General features: G+C 44.8%; 1 long non-coding RNA gene across 1 annotated transcript; it reads right to left on the reverse strand.

Moving 5' to 3' along the window:
• Nucleotides 1-13,435: 13,435 nt before the first annotated feature.
• Nucleotides 13,436-14,634, reverse strand: LOC138925148 (uncharacterized). Its single transcript, XR_011440970.1, has 2 exons — nucleotides 14,300-14,634; nucleotides 13,436-13,869 (listed from the first exon to the last, which is right to left on the reverse strand). It is a non-coding gene; the product is annotated as an uncharacterized lncRNA (long non-coding RNA).
• Nucleotides 14,635-17,813: the final 3,179 nt, after the last annotated feature.

Genomic DNA, 17,813 nt, shown 5'->3' on the forward strand with positions numbered 1-17,813 from the left:
CTCAAGACCTGCTCTGGGAAGACATGGTGTTGATCCCCAAGGGTTAGAGGAGGATGTACCCAGGCAGATCCCACGTGGAGATGTGTCAGGTGCAGCTTTATGACTCAGACCACCACTCCCAAGGTATGACCTGGGAAAATGGGCATCAATTCAAAGATGGAGGCCCGGAGCCCTATCGCTTTCTCTCCAGTTACATGAATGACAGGAGGGCAGGTGTAGCCCTAGAGGGAGTTTTCTAACCTCAGACTGGGTGCCAGGAAAAGGCTATAGTAGTCTATGTCCTTCTCCCCATCCTACAACTTCTTCCTAAGAAGGAACCCAAGGCGATGGAAGGAAGTGTGGCACACGTAGCAACCAAAGTTCCGGAGAGTTTCACATTACTCTAGCATGTGAACACATTTTTGCTTTTTCTATTAATTCCCGTTAGTATATTCACATCCTACTTTAAGGGCAGTTGCGAGTCTTCACAAATGTACAGTTACACCACCGTCAGGATGGAGAACACTCGTCACCCCGAAGGCACACTCTCGCGATGCCCATTGGACTGAACCCTCCCACCCGAAAGCACTGTTGTTTTCGGTTCCTACACCTTTGCCTTTCCTAGAATGTCATGTAAGTGGAACACCATGTTGCCTTATGGGTCCTGTTTGGAAATTTTGATGCCACTTTTGCAAAAGTACATAATTATAAAAACCTTACAGTGTTCTTGTGAGTTTAAAATTTTTGACATTGCCCATTATGCCTTCAAAACTAAGAGATTCCTCTGCTATGAGGTCTGTGATTTGGGGTAAGGACCTGTGCTTAACTTTCTTTTTTCTTCTTCTTCGTCTTCTCCCCAAAGCCCCCAGTACATAGTTGTATATTTTATGTGTGCCTCTGGTTGTGCTATGTGGGACGCCACCTCAGCATGGCTTCATGAGCGGTGCCATGTCCGTGCCCAGGATCAGAACAGGTGAAACCTTGGGCTGCCGAAGTGGAGTGTGTGAACTTAACCACTCGGCCACGGGGCCGGCCCCTTAACTTTATTTGCATCATGGGAGGAAGGATGGGGCAGGGCATCAAATGAGATACCAATGATTACAAAATCACATCTCTCTCTATACTCCTAGAAAAAACATAAATTGGCACCTTTTTTTTAGCACTGAAAAAAAGGTGCCGGGAGCCGTGTTACGAATGCCTATACAGCCGTCTGACAGGGTCAGGGCTGAGAAGGCCCGAGGGGTGCAGGGGCGCCCCTCAGTGAAGAATGGCCGGCCGACACCCCTGATATTTTCTGAAATGTATGCATGCTTTCTATCCAGGTTATGACTACACTTGTTTCTGCTTTATATAGTTTAACTTAGCTTTTCATACCTTACTAGCAAAATGATATTTTCTCCAGGCAGTGTGCTCAAGGGACTGTTAGCCCTACCTCCTGAAAGACAAAGGAATGCTTTCACCCCCTAAGGGGCGCGGGAATGTAAAGATGTTTAACTGCCCGCTGAGAATGCACGTAGCCCTGGGGATAAGATACCCGGGATTTGTCTTTTGTTCCCATTAACCATCTACACTAATGGCGTAAATGATTGAGGGAGGCAGGGGTGGCTCCCCCAGGATGTAAACAGATGGAATGCTGTCCTGGGCGGAGGTCTGGACCTTCTCTCTTTAATTTTACCATGAATTACAACAGATGTCAAGGTACCTATCTCTTTTACCTTAGAACAATAGTTAATTGCGGAGAAGACGATCATTAACCTTATGCTCTATAGAATGGAATGCTAATATTCTTGTGCTCGTTTTTTACTTCCTTATCTCTCTGAGAATATTTGGAGAGCTATTTCTGTACTAATCCTGAAAAACATAAAAATGACACTTGTGCACAGTAAGGTTGGACTTGATTAAACCGACTCAAGTCTCACGTCTCTTCCCTCACTGCACCGACTCCGTCCCTCCCTCAGGAACCTGGACTCAGCTGGAGCAGGACTCCGGCAAAAAGGGGACAAGTTTTGATATCCGTTGTTGTTTGGTGAAACAAAAGCTGTTAGGTTTTACACAATCTTCCATAACATCTCCTGAAAACGTAAGCATATGGAAATCATCCCTGAAAACAGTAAAAATGGGCTTTGTGCATCATGGAAACAAAAACCTCCCAACTACTCCTGGTAGAAAAAAGCACAGAAAGTGTCCCAGTTTGAGGATGTCAAATTTACCTCCTTTGCCATCACGTGTGATACTACTCAAAATGATACTGTGTGTCTGTGTACAGCTCACCTCAGTTATCGCTTGGATCATTACCCTCTAAGCATTCACAACTTTTTTTAGTGTTTTAACCAGGAAATCACATTGAAGTTGCACAGACATTACTCTGTGCATAGGAACAGCCATGATGTGCTACACCTGTGCAGATGATCAGATCACCAGCCCCCCCACCTGCCCCGCCAAACTGTGAGAAACTCGAAAGGTTTCATGGGGCAGAAATGATGGCACTCAGTCTGAATAGCAGCTAAAGGATACACTGAATCTAACGGTGATTTCAAGTCCTTTCAACTGATCTTAAACAGAAACACACATACCACAAATACCCATGGCTCAAAACAATGGAAGCCTTGAGTTCCAGGCACCCATGTGACTGGACCATGATCAAACAGCACATGCAGGAAAGCATTTAAGCACGGCTAAAATGAAGATGAACTCTGTCTATGCCTTTACCTTTATGGGGAACCACTGCTGTTACTCCCTGGAATGCAGGACTTTCAGTATTGCTGCCCACGGTTTACATCCACACCCGAGCAGTTCCTCCAACAGTGTTTAAGATGCATTAGACGGTGGGAAGACAATGACATCCTCATTCACTGAGGCGCCTACCTACCAGGGGAGTTATGCACCCATCAATGGATGAATGGATACAGAAGTTGTGGGGTGTGTATATATATATACACAGAGTATTATTCAGCCATAAAAAACAAGGAAATCCTACAATGTGTGAACAGATGAATGAAACTTGAAGCGATTATGCTAAGTGAAATAAATCACACAAAGACAAATACTTTATGATCCAGCTTATATGTGGAATCTGAAAAAACCCACAAAAACAAACTCATAGAAAAAGAGATCCGTTCTGGTTACCAGAGGTGAGGGGAGGCAACTGGAGAAAGGTGATCAAAAGGCACAAACTTCCACTTATAAGATAAATAAGTACTAGGGATGTAATGCATGACATGACAACGATAGCTAACAATGCTGTACGATACAGAGGAAAGCTTTTAAGAGGATAAATTGTAAGTGTGCTCATCACAAAAAGAGTATTTTTTTCTTCTTTCTTTTCTTTTTAGTGCATCTATTTAAGAAGATGGATGTCAGGTGAACCACTGTGGCAATCATTTCACAATATATGGAATTCAAATCATGCTGTACACCTTAAATTTATAAAGTCATGTATGTCAATTTTTTCTCAATAAAACTGGGGGAAAAGAGCAGTCAGAGACTTCTGGTCTCTGCTCTGTCACGTAAGAAGCTTAAAGCTAGATTCCAGTCCCCAGAAGAAAAAAACCAAGAAACTTGAAATCAACAACTCTTCCATCAGGGAATTGAGGTCACAAAGTAAACCACTGTCTCCACAATCAGAGAGGCAGACAAGAAAGTAGCTGGTCAAAAATACAGGCAAAATATTCTGTTCTTAACAAGGTACGCCCTAACAGCAATCTACTTTAAAAGAGTATTAATGACTGGAATTTTCAAAGAGCTGAACTGACCTGGGGGGAGAGAAATAGCCAATTTGAGTCTCTTCTAGGCTTTTCTCATCTCAAACCTGGGGCAATTAAGATGTCGGTGTGGCTGCCCTGTGGGCGAGTGGTTAAGTTGGAGTGCTCTGCTTCAGTGGTCCAGGGTTTCGCAGGTTCAGATCCTGGGCATGGACCTAGTACCACTGGAGGTTTCATTACATGGACACAATTTGTTAAATCATTGGCTACTGGTGATTAACTCATCTTCCAGCCCCTCTCTTCTCCACAGAGGCTGGGAGCTGGGGCTGTAATTTCCAAGCCTCTAATCAAGGCTTGGTGTTTCTGGTGTCCAATCCCCATCTTGAAGCCATCTAGGAGCTGGCCAAGAGTTGCCTGATTTAAACAAAAAAACACTCTTATCACTCAAGCAACTCCAAGGGCTTCAAGAGGATTTTGCTAGGGGCTGGCCTGGTGGCTCAGTGGTTAAGTGCGCACGTTCTGCTTCGGCAGCCCAGGGTTCGCTGGTTCAGACTGACAAATAAAAATGGCAAGTAATAGGAGATATTGGAGTATATGAGGAAGCCATTTTGTGTAAACCTAATTCGGCCTGACCTTGTCTTTCCAAAAAGCCCTGACCACAGCCGTTGAGCATGCATTGTATATCTGCTTTAGACATTCCCTATGGCAAGAGCAAAGGCCCTTGAGATAAAGGTGCAACTTCCCTCCCCCTCCCAACGTCTGCATTCCCTTGAGGATTAAGCATCTTTCCTTAGGCTAGGAACTGACTGCTGCCCTCACCTGTGACCACACAGCTTGAGACAATAGACTTGCCTCCTGCTACGCTGGCCTAGATAGCAGACCCACTACCTGCTGTGTCCATCAAGTGCTGTGCCAACAGGGCAATCTTGTGACTGTTGTGGGAGGGACATTTCAATCATATGTGAAACATCCTGTTTGGGGGTATATAACCACTCTGTATACTTCACTTCTTCGGTGCCCTTTCTTCCTTCGGGAAGAAAGGCCCCAGGCCATGGTCCTCACATTTTAGCTCAGAATAAACTCTCCCAAATTTTCATTTATAGATTGCTTACAGATGATTTTTGTTGACAGGATCCTGGGTGCGGACATGGCGCTGCTTGGCACACCATGCTGTGGTACATGTCCCACATATAACATAGAGGAAGATGGGCACAGATGTTAGCTCAGGGCCAGTCTTCCTCAGTAAAAAGAGGAGGATTGGCAGATGTTAGCTCAGGACTAATCTTCCTCAAAAAAAAAAAAAGAGGACTTTGCTAGGAACTGAGGACAAAGATCAAATATCTTCCTTATTATATCACAGAAGGTCGAGCCCAGGGACACAGGCTCACTAAAAGATTGAGACCAAATCACGGGACTGAAGGATGCTTCCCCTCTGCCCACACCTACCTCTACACCAGCTGGGCTCTTGTTCAATATTAGTGTATTACACTGAAAGAACTACATGCCTTCCAGTAACATCAGGAAGCAGGCAAGGGTATCCCCTGTTACCACCCCTCGTCAATTTTGTACTGGAATTCTTAGCTAATGCAACTAGACATGAAAAGGAAATAAAAAGTACACAGCTTGGGAAGCAGGAAATAAAACTGTCCTCGTGGCACAAGACTGTCTAGGGAGAAAATCTCAGAGAATCCCCAATAACAAAGAAAACCACTTTAACTAAGAAGAGTCTAGAGGAAGATTGAAAGATAAAATGTTAATATACAAATGTCTATCATTTCCTGTAGATCCATGCAAGCAAAGATGAGCTAAACTCATCTTTGACTAAAGACCAAAGGTAATTCACTGGGAAAACAAACTTTCTGACAAATAATGCCAGAATAACTGGCCATCCACATGCCAAAAAAAGTCTAGACACAGATTTTACAATTTTCACAAAAGTTAATGTAAAATGAATCACAGATCTTAGCATGAAAGGCAAAACCACAACACTCCTAAATGATAACATAGGAGAAAATCTAGGTGACCTTGGGTTTGGTGATTAATTTTAGATACAACACCAAAAGCAAGATCCAAGATAGAAAAACATATGTTGGCTTCATTAGAATGAAAATCTTATGATCAGTGTAACGAGAATGCAAACACAAGTCACAGACTGGCAGATAATCTTTGGAAATCACTGTTCTGATAAAGGACTGGTACCCAAACTTCCAAAGAACTCCTAAAACTCAACAAAAAGAAGACAGACAACCCAGTTAAAAATGGGCAAAAGATCTCAACACCCACTTCAACAATGATATACAGATGGTAACTAAGCACTTGAAAACATGCTCAAGGGGCCCGCCCAGTGGTGAAGCAGTTAAATTCCTGCATTCCAGTTTGGCGGCCCAACGTTCACCAGTTCGGATCCCGGGTGCAGACCTATGCACCAATTATCAAGCCATGCTGGGGCAGGCATCCCACATATAAAATAGAGGAAGCTGGGCAGAGATGTTAGCTCAGGGCTAATCTTTCTCAAAAAGAAAAATGCTCAAAATCATACGGCAATAGGAAATTACAAATAAAAGGAAATGAGATTATCTCCAGACACTTATTGCAGTGACTAAAATTAAATACACTGAGAACACCAAATGATGATGAAGATGAAGGGCAACAAGAACCCTCACTCATTTGCTGGCGGGAATGGGAATGGTATGCCTACTTTAGAGGAGAGGCAGTTGCTTAAAACAAAGCCTACCCTTACCATATGATACAGCAGTCATGTTCTTTGAAATTACCTGAATAAATAGAAAACATGTTCACAAAAATCTCTCTACATGAATGTTTATAGGAACTTTATGCATAATTGTCAAGACCTAGACATAACCAAGATAATTTCAATAGAGGAATGGAGAAACAATCATGGGTACATCCATAGGATAAAATACTCTTCAACGATGAATAGAAATGAGGTTATCAAGACAAAACCATATGGAGAAACTTTAAAGTCATATTGCTAAGTGAAAAAAGCCAATATGACGAGGCTACACACTGTATGATTCCAAGCATGTGACATTCTAGAAAAGATCAAATAGAACACACAGAAAGATCATTGATTGCCAGGGATTTGGAGGGAAGGAGAAGGGGATGAATGAATAGGTGGAGCACAGGAGATTTTTAGGACAGTGCAAGTGTGCCATGATACAGAAATGATGGAAACATGCCATTTCACATGAGACAAAGCCCAGAGATTGTATGACACAGTCAACACTAATGTAAACTATGAACTTTCATGCATCAAATTGGCTCATCAAATGTAACAAACATATTACTGTAATACAAGATATAAAATATAGGGAAAACTTGTGCAGTTAGAGGGGTTAGTGGGAAATCTGTACTTTCTGAACAAGTTTTCTGTAAACTTAAAACTGATCCTAAAAAAAACAGTCAACTAGGAAAAAGGAGATTAAAGACTGGCACATTAATACTCACCCACGATGATGACAGAAACAGACGACCTTTCATTCCATTAATTTGATCTTATTTCATCCCACAGCTAGAAGGACCTGCAACTAAGATATACAACTGTGTATGGGGGGGGGGGGGGGAAACAAAGCAGAAAAAAAAAAAGATTGGCAGCAGTTGTTAGCCCCCCCCAAAAAAAAAAAAATTTGATCTTATTTCAATAAGCCATTATGGTGCTCTATGAGGCCTGCAGCCTGAGAACTGGAAGACAGAAGAAACTTCCATTGAACGCCTTGTTAAGAGCCCAGCACCGTATACTCTGAGAAGTGAAATGAATGCCTTCATTACTATCAGTAGTGTCTGGATCTCCCACGAAGATAGTGTCCTGGTGAGGCTTTGTGTGTGACCTTCATAGACATAGAAAGAAATGTTACCTTGATTTATATCGTAGATAACTGTGAGGCAAGAGATTCCTGGAGTTCTTTTCCACGAAGGGGCAACTCTCAGGGAATCGCCCAAAGTCTGTAATGTCTGCAGCTGGAGCCCACTGTTGGTCGGTGCTAAGATGACTGCTTGATGTACAGTCTGTCTGATGACCTTTGGGTCCAGTCTTTCATCAGATTTACCCCAATTAATAAATAAAAAGCAACTCTGTCTGAGCTCCATCACGTACGAATGAGGTGACGTTGTCCCTGAAGTCTAGGAACTCCCACTGCATTTCGCTCAGGGAGTCCTAAGGAGATCCCCAGGGAGCCCGGGGGTCTGAGAGATGGGTGACCTTATTCAACACCATGGCACCTGGCAAGGGACTGAAAAAAGGGAAGGCCACCCTCTCCTGCAGGTAGGATATCCCAGAGGGCCCAGGTGCGGCTCCACCTTGTCTCCAGGAGGTCTCAGGAGCCATGCTGAGCTCCTGAAGTGCTGTTTCCATGTCTCAAGGCAAACTGGACTGCTGGATGGGTGGTCCTATGTTCAGGACCATGTACTGTCAGGACAGCCTTGCAGGTAGAGATCATTGAAGCTCTTATGGCCTACAGACTGACACCTAGGGCAGGCTCTTGCATCAGAAGCCTACAGACAACTTAAAGCCACCATGGGTACCCCAGGAGGCAGGAGGGAATGTCACTGAGGCCTCTATAGTGAAAGAAACTCTCAGGCCACTAACAGGACTGTTTGCTGTATGACAATCTACAGAAAGTCTCTAGACTTTTGCGGTAGGGGTGGCATTCAAGGTGGCAAATTTGCAAGTAACAGCACAAACAGGCTCAAGTAAAATGTGTAAACAAGGAACATACGGCCTCCCAAACACCAAGAGAACCTCGTACATTTTGTGGGTCCTGAGAGGAACAATTGCTATTTCTTCATGGTGTCAGAGACGGAATGGGTCTCAGATATCAAATTATTTCCAGAAATTTCACAAACTTCTAAGGGCCTCAATTCTATGTGTGGCAATGTCCCATCCATTTTTGTGAGCTCATTTTTTCAATATTTGTAAATCCTGAATGATCTAAGAGGCCATGTCATTAACGTAATGTCACACCTGTGATCTTGGAGACACCAGGATGCAGGTTCAGACCCCGCCTGCAATGACTGTGGGAGGGCACAGCTGTGGAAGATCCATGAGGACAACCCAGTAAAAGGGCATCATGTCCCTTCAGAGGGGGAGGCCAAGTGCAGCTGAGGGGCTGTGGACACAGGACTGCACAGAACAGACTTAGCCAAACCTGTTAGAGCAGGGTATTTATCTGTTGCTGATTTGTTGTAGAGAGCAACTTCTATAATGCGGAGTCTGTGTGGTGCAAACACAGCTGCAAGGTTGAGGTAAACCAGATTCTTTCCAGGGTTAAGAAGACAAATGGGGTTGTTAAAAAGAAGACAGGGAATAATCAACCCTTCAATCAACTAACTAGGTTTTCTAAACTGTTGTCAGTCCTTCAGGCCCTGTGTAATCTACTTTGGACCATATTAAATACTCGATTTGTGGGGTAACATCCCTGGAGTCCCAACTGGTCAAGCCAACTTGTAAGTGGCAAAGACTTCATTTAATTTTAATTCTTTTCTTTTTTTTTTTTTTTGAGGAAGATTAGCCCTAACATCTGCTGCCAATCCTCCTCTTTTTGCTGAGGAAGACTGGCACTGAGCTAACATCTGTGCCCACCTTCCTCTACTTTATATGTGGGATGCCTACCACAGCATGGTTGCCAAGCAGTGCCATGTCTGCACCTGGGATCTGAACCGGCGAAGCCCGGGCCTCTGAAGCGGAACATGCAAACTTAAACAACTGTGCCACTGGGCCGGCCCCTTAATTTTAATTCTTGATCACTGGATCAGAGCTTACCAGCTCACTATAGGATATTTTAGGACAGTGAGTGCTATGACATTCAGAATTTAGGCAAAACCATAGTTCTAATGGTTAAGGAGAAATACTTGTCCTATTTGTCCTCTATTTTATATTCATTAACACCCCTATGATCATCAGGCACTTTCTGTAAATTTAATGGGATCCCAGGCATAACTGTAATTTGACACCTAGGATTGATTAACTGCTTGACAGTTGCTGAATTAGTTCATTACATCATATAGCAAAATTACTTCAGAACTATATTGTAGAGGCCCAAAAGCCAAGTGTATCTCTATCTGTTTTGTTACGTAAATTATTTTAGTATATTATGGTTTTCCAATTCGTTCAAACTGGACCTCTCTTTCAGTATTTTTTTCTTTTGTTCCCCCCTCTTGTCCTTCCCTGTTTAGTTTTTTTTTGGTCATCTGTTATACTTTGGGTGAAAAGGCATCCTCTCTCTCTACCCTGGTATTTTTCTTCCCAAGGACCTCAACAGCGCCATCAACTGTAGGAGCCTCCCTGATGACAAATGGGTGCTTTAGTGAGGTTAAGGTCCCTAGACTTAAGTCAGATTTCAACTAATCCCTTTGCTGTGTCGCAGTGGTGCCATGGGTGCGTCCCCTATAATCCCAAGGGTCAGCATCTTTGTCACAGTAGAGGCAGGAGCAGCAGCAGCAGTGGTACTCAAGGGTCCTGGTGAGCCTTCTGCTGGTGAGGGTGTGGACTCCACCATCCACCTACTGGCTACCCTTCCCCCTCTCTTCTCTTTGTCCTTTTTTTTTTTTTTAAGATTTTACTTTTTTCATGTTTCTCCCCAAAGTCCCCCTGGTACATAGTTATGTACTTTTAGGTGTGGGTCCTTCTAGTTGTGGTATGCGGGACGCTGCCTCAGCATGGCTTGATGAGCGGTGCCATACCCGCGCCCAGGATTCAAACCGGTGAAACCCTGGGCCACGGAGGCAGAGCTCGAAAACTTAACCACTCGGCCACGGGGCCGGCCCCCTCTTTGCCTTTTTAAATGACAGAGCAGTTTCATGAGTGACCACAATGCGCCCTCCTCTTGCACTGAGTATAGTCCCCCTGTACCACCCCCATCCCTGGGGTATTTAAGAGCCAAAGCAGCCTCTGTCACATCTTCACTCTAAGACACAGATGAATCCCGGCAAAGACACTGAAACAGGGCCATGTTATACAGAACTCAATTCCATATCCTGTTCTCAAATACCCATAAATTCTTGAAATTTCCAACTCTGCTCAGTTGAATCTAGAACTGGTGGGTCAACAATGGAACACTGGGCAGCACAGCTCACAGCCCAGCTCCCCAGCGAGCAGCAGCCCACAGCGCACGCCACCACCAGGCAGCAGAACAGGAGAGCAAGTCAGAGCAAGAGAAGACAGACCCACGGGTGGGGTCATGTCTGAACATGCTGCTCAGGGCGCCAACTGTCATGGTCACCTGCAGAGGGGTGGTTCCCTTGTTGAGACTGATGCCAGGGTGGCGCGCGCGCACACGCACACACACACACACACACACACACAGGGTAGGAAAAGGCTTAGGATTCACATAATAGAGGTCCAAAGGGAGGGCTGGGCCTCTCAAGCAGCTCTGACAGGGCTCAGAAAGCAAGGAATGGAGCCTGGCCTGGGACTTCACTGGGCCTGGGGGAGGGGCCGGGGCGAGAGCTCTGCACACAGGCAGGGGCTGGGGTGGTGGGAATCTCCTGCCTGCTCTAGAGGAGAGAGCACCCAGGCTTCCTCCTCAGCTTGTCCAGGTGGGGGCACAAGGGGAGGAGGGTGGGTGGGGCTTAAGCTGTGAGCGGTCACCAAAAATGTGGAGGGCAAACATGGATAAAACTATATGAATTTGCAATTGCTTGTTTTTATATAAAGAAACACAAGCAGGAAGCTGAAAAATTAATCAAAACTGTGTATTTGGGTGGTGACTTGAGTAACAGCACTGGAGGGGACCAGGATATGTTGGCAAAGAGTCCTCTTAAGTTAGACTTTGCTATTTTACAGATTTATTTTAAAACAGTGAAACTGATACATATTTTTTTTAGCACTCTTTTATTTAGTTTTAACTTCTGTACATAGAAAACTATTCTAGGATTTAATTCCTTTAAACACCAATAGTTACAAAACTGCAAACCACATAATAAAATTTTCAAATCTCTTTCTAACTAAAAGGACAAGTGGCATCCTAGTTTGTCCTTTCCCTGTAGCTCACACTGAGTTTTGTCAGGAATGAGCAGTATATTTTAATGCAATAGGGGTGTGAGTTTAACCACTTAAGTGTATTTGATTTTCAAAGATTACATAGGCTTTCAGAAGTTTTCCTCATATCAATTACAATAGAAATTCTATTGCTACAGCCTTTAAATTTTCATATTCTCTAGAAACACGCACACAGAAACACGAATCTAAGAATGGAAAATGTGCTAAAAACTTTATACATTTCTCTCACATCCTGAGGTTCTTTTGTCTCAAAGGAAAAAAATTTCTACTTTGCTCCAAATTTTTTTGCTTCCCTCACATCCTCTCTCTCAACTTGCAGTCTCAGGGCCCCCGTGTTAGGGAAACGAGAGCCAAAGGGCTGCACAAGTCCATCGATAAAAGAATCCAAAGCAAAGAAACACAAACACTGGAACCAGCTCAGATGAGCAGCCTGCTTCCCACAGGACAGAAGGAAAGCCACGGTCAGAAGGTTCCGTGTTTCTGACCTCCTGGTGGAGACAGAGCCCTGGAGGGGGTCAGTCCTGGAGAAGGAGGGGAGGGCACCTGAGCAGCCACAGGAAGGAGCTCTGGGAGCCCCACACACCCTCCTCTCCCCAGGGAACAGTGCACATGTTCCCTCTCTCAGGCTCCATTCTCACAGTGAGGAAACTCAGCTGGATCCAGTTTAAGGTTCTGACCCAAATGGACCCCAGATCAATGGGCCCTAATCCAGGACACAGAGCTCCTGACTCTCACAGACTTTCTCAGTGTAAACAAATTACTCTGAGTGCACCCACACTGTGGATGCAAAACTCCAATTATGTCTAGAAACAGGCCCAAGGGAACCACAGCTACAACCTCAGACAGGGCATCACTCCCCACCCCATGAGCACGTGCACCCCCAGCTTTCCAGGGCTCTGCAGCTCCTCTCAGGAGAAAGGCTCCTTCCATGGGGGTGTGAGCAGTAGGACACCTGCAGGGGGAGGCTCCCCAGGAAGGACAACTGGGCCTGCAAGGCCTTCCCTCTGCAGGTTCAAGGGGCCTTAGCTTAGACTCACTGCCCTCAGGCCTCTGTCCCCACTGGGGATTTTTTGGACCACGATTCATATTTTAAATACACAAACCCAGTGTTTGAACCATCCAACTATAACACTCAAACCAGTTTTTATGTGGAAATGAGGGAAGAAAACTGTATGGCACTTTGCTGGCTCAACAAGAAACCCCACTCGGGGGCCAGCCTGGTGGCACAGCGGTTAAGTTCGCTCGTTCCGATGCCGGGTGCAGGCATGGCACTGCTTGTCAAGCTATGCTGTGGTAGGTGTCCCACATATAAAGTAGAGGAAGACGGGCACGGATGTTAGCTCAGGGCCAGTCTTCCTCAGCAAAAAGAGGAGGATTGGCAGCAGTTAGCTCAGGGCTAATCTTCCTCAAAAAAAAAAAAAAGACAAAAGAAATCCCACAGTAATGTACTGCATTCCAGGAGAAAAGATATTAATTAATTATTTCCATGACAAGAAATTGTTTTATAAACTATTAATCATACTTGAACACTTCAGGTGTGCATGTTTCAGCCCTGGAAATCCATTTGAACTCACCCAAAATAAAAGAACACATGTCAGAATACGAGTAACATGCTCAGGGAGGAAAAATACAAACAATTTTTAAATCATACAATGAACTACTGTAATATTTTATTTTCTCTGAAATTCACCTCTTTCTTCCGTCTTTGGAAACATTTTATATCGTCTTTCAAGCTGTATTGATGAAATAAACTTTTATTCACTGAAAACCTGAGACAAGAGAAAGTGAATCTATCTTTTCAAGCTGACAAACCCAGGGAGGGGCAGCGCTGACTGGACAGATCACGGGGAAAGTTTGCCCAGAGGAACCTCCAACCAAAGGATTTAGGATTGAACGTCTTAGCCCAGGACACAGCCTGGGAGGAGAGGCCGAAGGAGTTCACACAACGAGCTTCCAGGCGGGCATTCGCTACTTTCTCTCAAGTAAAACATCCACAAACAAGAAACAAACCCTTTTAAAAGGGCCGCCCATTGATTGTGGGAAAATGATAATTAAAATATCGGGTCTGTTTGTGGTTGATGACGATGCTGTGATTCGGAGACGGGAAGCTGATGTTCGGGAACGTGAGGAGCGATCTGGAAATTTAGGGATTCATTGTCGGTCCTGGAAGAGCTGGGGGGACAAGTTCGTGGACTGGAGGGCTTGCTACTCAGATATGTGGAAAACTCAGGAGAAAGGAGGCCCTGGGGACCCCAGAGACCGCAGCCCCTCCGCGCACGGACCCCGGAGCCCGAGGCCCGACTGTCCTGCGGACCCTCCCACGGGCCCCGCACCGTCTGGGACACGCGGGGCTGCGGCCGCACAGCGGCCCAGAGACGTTCCGGCCCAAGTCGCCGCGCGCAGGGACCACAGGACGCCCGGGGCCCGGCTGCCGGCCCCGCCCCCACGCTGTGGCCGGAGGGGCCTGAGGGCCGAGCGGCGCCACCGCGGACTCAGGGCCGCAGACCCCGGAGGGGACCGCGGGAGGCCGGGCCCGCCCCGCCGCTTCCCACCACTCCCTCCTGCCCCAAACTGTCTCCCAAGCCCCGGCCAGAGCGCTCACCATTTCTTTTTTCGCTTGTTTCTCCTTCTCCCCAAAGCCCCGAGTACACAGTTGTATGTTCTTAGTTGTGGGTCCCTCTAGTTGTGGCATGTGGGACGCCGCCTCAGCATGGCCTGATGAGCGGTGCCATGTCCGCGCCCAGGATCCCAACTAGCAAACCCCGGGGCGCCGAAGCGGGGCGCGCGAACCCGGCCTGGGCCGGCCCCCCTCTCACCATTGCTGTTTCCCGGGGACCCGGGGTCCTTCCCGCGATTCAGCACACGTCACAACGCGACAAAGTCGGCGGCTGAACACCGTGGGGTCTTTAACGGCAGGTGACCCGTGACCGGAAGGACTGTGGAACTACAGGAAGTCGAGGGTGGTTGCCCAGCGTCGCCCCGCCCACTTGCCCTGTCGCCGGCCCTGATTGGACAGTTCGAAAGGCCCCTCGTCCTGAGTGACAGCGGGATGGAGATTACGTGTGCGAGCCGACCCAGAGCTGGCAATTGGCCTCTTTGGGGACTTTTCCGCTGAAATGCAATGCTGGGAGGCCACTCGGGGGGCTGTGACCCTCCTTTGCAAACACCCTTAACATCACCTCCCCGTATGTCATAATTAGTCTGTCTCCACTTTGGTCTTTGATCTTCCACCCTGCCCTTCCCCGCCTCCAATCTTAATATTAAAAAATCCTGTGGCCTCCCAAGCCCTTAGCCCTGGTGGGAAGTTGGAACCCGCAGCCCTAGCGGGGCGCAAGGCCTCTTCTTCGTCTAACCACAGGGTATGAGATGTTTTCATTCAAGTCTCAGGTGTACGTTTTACACTGGAGGGAAATTTACTTTAGATCATTGAATGTATCGTGGGAGAACTTTGAAATGTGAAAGTCTAGAATATCCCTAAGGAAATTCAATTCCTATTTGGACTGATAATAACAAAGAAACAAGAAAAGGTTATGTCAATGTAGTATCTACCTGGAAAGTATTCATGTGCTTAAGAGATTGCCTTGCGAAACTCTTTTTTTTTTCCTCCTTCTCCCCAAAGCCCCTCAGTACATAGCTGTATGTTTTAGTTGTGGGTCGTTCTGGTTATGGCATGTGGGATGCCCCCTCATTGTGGCCTGATGAGTGGTGCCAGGTCCATGCCCAGGATCTGAACCTGCGATACCCCAGGCCACTGAAGCCGAGCAGGCGAACTTAACCACTTGGCCATGGAGCTGGCCCCGCATTGTGAAACTCTTAATGCATTTATCTACTTGTTTGTGAAGTTTTGTGGGTTTTTTTTTTCTTTTTGAGGAACAATACACACCCAATTCTATGGAGACTTTACTGTCTACAATTCACTGGTCTTCAGTATATTCACAGATTCTGTGCAATCATCACCACAGTCAATTTCAGAATATTTCCATCAGCTAAAAAGAAACCCCTCTACCCTTAACCTAGCACTGCCCTATGTTCCCACCTCGCTCGTGCAAGCGCCAGCCATAGACGACTATTAATCTATTTTCTGTATCTCTACATTTCTGTATTTGTTTACTTTCACATGAATGAAATTGTATAATATGTGGACTTTGTGTTTGATTTCATTTGTGGTATAATTTTTTCAGGGGATTCCATGTGGTAGCATGTATCAATACTTGATTTTTTAAAAAATTTACATCTAATTAACAAGCAACATTACATTCCTTTCAGGTGTACCACAATAAATCTAGTTAAGATGCATCACCACATGTAGTTATGATTTTTTTTCTTGTGTTGAGAAATTTTAAGATCTACTCTCTTAGCAAATTTTAAATATACAATTCAGTATTATCAACTATAGTCACCATGCTGTACATTACATCCCCATGACTTACTTATGTTATAACACGAAGTGTGTACCTTTTGATTACCTTTTATATTTATTCCATCAAAGTTACATCTGATCTATATTAAGTGTATAGTTCATCGTGTGAAGTACACTGACATTGTGAAACCGATCTCCAGAACTCTTCATCCTGCAAAACTGCCACTCTCTGTGTATGAAACAACAGCCTACTTGCCCATGACCCCCAGTCCCTGGCAACCACTGTCCCGATGTCTCTGTGAATCTGACTGCTCTAGATACCTCTCATCAGTGGAATCATATGGTTTTTGTCCTTTTTGGGACTGCCTTGTTTCACTTAGCATGATGTCCTCAAGGTTCACCCATCTTGTAGCATGTGTCAGAATTTCATGTCTTTTTAAAGCTGAATAATATTTTGTTCTGTGCGAATACCACATTTTGTTGATCCATTCATCTGTTCGGGACACTTGGGTTGCTTCTAGTTTTGGGCTACTGTGAATAATGCTCCTATGAACACAGGTGCACATATATCTGTTTGAGTCCATGTTTTGAATTCTTTTGAGTATATACTCAGAAGTGGAAATACTGGATCATGTGATAACACTCTCCGTAATGTTTTAAAAACTGCCATCCTGCTTTCCACAATGTCAATATGATTTTACATTCCCACCAGAAGTGCAGAGGTTCCCATGGATGTTTTCGCTTTCTTGGTGTTCTTTGAAACACAAAAGTGATTAATTTTGATGAATTTCAAATTATCTATTTTTCTTTACTGGTTTTTCTTTTGGGGTCACATATAATATTCTTTGCCAAATCCAGGTTCATATTTTCCCATATGCTTTTTCCTAAGGGTATTACAGTTTTATCTCCGATTTAGGTCTTTGATCCATTTTGGCAAATTGTTGTATATAGTGTAATGTAAGAGTCCAACTTCAGTTTTTTGCATGTTGTTATCCAGTTGTCTCAGCATCAACTTTTGAAAAGAATATTCTTTCCTCATTCTTAGCACCTTTTTTTTGAGAATCAATTGACCATAGATGAATAGGTTTATGTCTGGAATCTCAATCAAATCCATCATTCTGTGTTCTGTCCTTGTGTCATTACCTCATTCCTTGATTACCATGCTGAGTAGTCAGATTTGAAATCAGGAAATGTTAATCCTACTGCTGTGTTTTACTTTTGGTGATTGGTTTGGCTATCGTGGTTCCTGTGCAATTCCATATAATTTATGAAACAGCTTGCCAATTTCTATTGTCAGCTTGAAAAGCAAATTTGCCTGTTATTTTATCTCAAAATGAGTTTATTCAAGAATAGGCGAAAGAATTGCAATTTAGGATGTGCATGCCATGGCAAACCCTACACAAAATCCAGCAAAGAAAAAGAGCTGCTTTTATACAGAAAAAGAGGGAGTAGGGAGGGGCTGTTCTAAATGAAAACCCGCGGGGGGAAAGTGACATTGCACTCATTGGTTGAACTGTGGCATTCCTCCTTGGCTGAGCCATTGCCCCGTGAGGAAAGGAAGGTTCCTTCAGTAGTCAAGTAATTTTTCTTCCTGTCGAAGATGAAAGCCATCATCTATTACGTTTGGTATAATTGAGGATGTGTGACAGGCTGTGAAAGCTCCCCCTACAGGCCTTCCCAATTCCAATTTAGTTAAGGTTACTTTTATTAATATCCACAGTATAAAGAAGTCAGCTGAGATTCTGATAGGGATTTT

The sequence above is a fragment of the Equus caballus genome, chromosome 7 (genome assembly GCF_041296265.1).
Source record: "Equus caballus isolate H_3958 breed thoroughbred chromosome 7, TB-T2T, whole genome shotgun sequence".
NCBI lineage: Eukaryota > Metazoa > Chordata > Mammalia > Perissodactyla > Equidae > Equus > Equus caballus.